This window comes from Ovis canadensis, chromosome 4, assembly GCF_042477335.2.
Source record: "Ovis canadensis isolate MfBH-ARS-UI-01 breed Bighorn chromosome 4, ARS-UI_OviCan_v2, whole genome shotgun sequence".
Classification (NCBI taxonomy): domain Eukaryota; kingdom Metazoa; phylum Chordata; class Mammalia; order Artiodactyla; family Bovidae; genus Ovis; species Ovis canadensis.
Window position 1 is genome coordinate 122,047,107 of NC_091248.1, and position 2,723 is coordinate 122,049,829.

At 43.0% G+C, this 2,723-nt stretch overlaps 1 pseudogene; it reads left to right on the forward strand.

Annotated features, from left to right (window-relative positions):
• Positions 1-788: 788 nt before the first annotated feature.
• Positions 789-1,718, forward strand: LOC138439776 (olfactory receptor 2A1/2A42-like; annotated as a pseudogene).
• The last annotated feature ends 1,005 nt before the right edge of the window (positions 1,719-2,723 follow it).

Sequence of the window (2,723 nt, forward strand, 5' to 3'; positions counted from 1 at the left end):
TGGCTCCCTTGTTAAATATTAGTTGAATATATTTGCAGGGATTTATTTCTGTGCCCGCAATCCTGTTTAATTGGTCTGTGTTTCTGTTTTTAGGCCAGTAATGTATTGTTTTGACTGCTGTAACTTTGTAATATGGCTTGAGATCTAGAAGTAGAAAGCATGAAGCTTTGATCTTCTTTCTCAGGATGGCTAGGCTATTTTGGTATTTTGGCGATTCCTTAAAAATCTAGGATTATTTTTCTAGTTCTGTTAGAAATACGATGGGAATTTTCATAGGGGCTGCATTGAATCCATCTATGGCTTTTGGTAGCATGTACTAATTCTACCAATCTGTGAACATGGGATTTAAATACCAATTACTTCTGATTCTTTCTACTACCAGGTAGTTCTCCCACTGACTTGGACATAAGCAGCTCTTAGACAATCCATATTTCATGATTATTTTCTATAGTCTGGTTTGATATTTCTTAATTTCAGGACAATGTCAGTGGCTCTAGGTAAGTCTTTATTGATAACATATTTCTCTTCTGTAAAATTGAATATTAGATTGAGAATTTAGTTTATTGAACACTTAAGTTTATTTAGATAGGTAAGTCTGTCTTTCTTTTCTTTTTTGCTTCCTTCTTCCTTCCTTTCCCCTTCCTTAACCTTCCTATTCTTTCTTACCTTGTTCATAATTCAATGAGTTCTTAAAGATGTTTATTAATTGTTTTCCACATACCAATATTATATGAAGTATTAAATAAAATAGATGTCATAGAGCTGTCTGATTCTCTCTTAATAGTGAAATGGAGAAATATTAGACAATGGTTACAGAGTTCATCCTCTGGGGATTTTGTCTTGGTCCAAGATTCCACTTATTCCTTTTTGGGCTCTTCTCCCTGTTCTATGCCCTCACCCTGCTGGGGAACAGGGTCATCCTGGGCTTGTCTCACTGGACCCCAGACTGCACACCACCATGTTCTTCTTCCTGTCACACCTGGGCATCACTGACATGGCCTACGCCTGCAGCACAGTGCCCCAGATGCTGGTCAACCTCCTGAGTCCAGCCAAGCCCATCTCCTTTGCTGGCTGCATCACACAGACCTTTCTCTTTCTGGGTTTCGCTCACACCGAGTGTCTGCTCCTGGTGGTGATGTCTTATGACCGGTATGTGGCCATCTGCCACCCTCTCTGATATTCTGTCATTGTGAGCTGGAGAGTCAGCATCAGCCTGGTGGGGACTTCCTGGGCATGTGGCTCCCTCCTGGCCCTGGTCCATTTGGGTCTCGTCCTGAGGCTGCCCTTCTGTGGGCCTCATGAAATCAACCACTTCTTCTGTGAAATCCTGTCTGTCCTCAAGCTGGCCTGTGCTGATACCAGGCTGTACCAACTTGTCCTCTTTGCTGCTTCCGTGTTTGTCTTAGTCGGGCTCCTCTGCCTGGTGCTGGGCTCCTATGCGTGCATCCTGGCCTCCATCCTGAGGATCCAGTCTGCTGAGAGCCGCAGGAAGGCCTTCTCCACCTGCTCCTCCCACCTCTGCGTGGTCGGGCTCTTCCTTGGAGTGCCATCGTCATGTCTATGGCCCCCAAGTCCCGCCACCCTGAGGAGCAGCAGAAGATCCTTTCCTGTTTTATAATCTTTTCAACCACATGCTGAACCTGCTGATCTACAGCCTGAGGAGCAAAGAGGTCAAGGGTGCCCTGAGGGGAGCACTGTTCAAGGAGAGTCATTTCTAACTGGTGACATTTGAATCCAAAAAAGTTCTCTGCTCTCTTATATGTGCCTTGATGATACAAGAATAAGACTTCCCTCTTCCTTTGAAGGAAAAGTTTTAGCTATATTGCTTTCATTGATTTTTCTTTCAGATGTGATTTTATTGTTATTGTTCCGTCACTAAGCATGTCCCATGAATTCCATGAACTGCACTCCAGGCTTCCCTGTCTCTCACTGTCTCCCAGAGTTTGCTCAAACTCATGTCCATTGAGTCAGTGATGCTATCCAACCATCTCATCTTAGGTCACCCACTTCTCCTGTCCTCAGTCTTTCCCAGCATCAGAGTCTTCCAATGAGTCAGCTCTTCACATCAGGTGGCCAAAGTATTGGAGCTTCCACTTCAGCATCAGTCCTTCCAGTCAACATTCAGGGTTGATTTCCTTTGGGGTTTACTGGTTTGATGTCCTTGTAGTCCAGGGGACTCTCCAGAGTTTTCTCCAGCAACGCACTTCCAAAGCATCAGTTCTTTGGCACTCACCCTTCTTTATGCTCCAACTCTCATATCAGTACGTGACTTTTGGAAAAACCATAGCTTGGATTATACTATGATCTTTTGCTTTGATTGCTCTGAATTTAATATATCTGAAATTAACATTTATTTAAATTGATTTCCTGAGTCTACAAATTTGAATCGTCTTTCTGCTGCCCTAACTATATTAGCTCATCAATGGAATAGGTCACAAGACTTGGAAGAAAAAACAAAGTTATGAAGGGAGGTGACCTTGAAAGCCTGGATACACACTTGTCCACTCTCAAAAATTGCACTCCCCCTGTTCAAGAGTCAGTCAGAGATGTCTAGCTAGTTGTGCTCCATAATGTTGAACAATCTCATATGAAAATTGTTGAGTCATATTAGGGAGCAGGCTTATTGAAGGAACATAATTAATACAAGGTATTTTGGAGATCCAAACCAGTCAATCCAAAAGGAATTGGACTGCAAGGAGATCCAACTAGTCAATCCTAAAGGA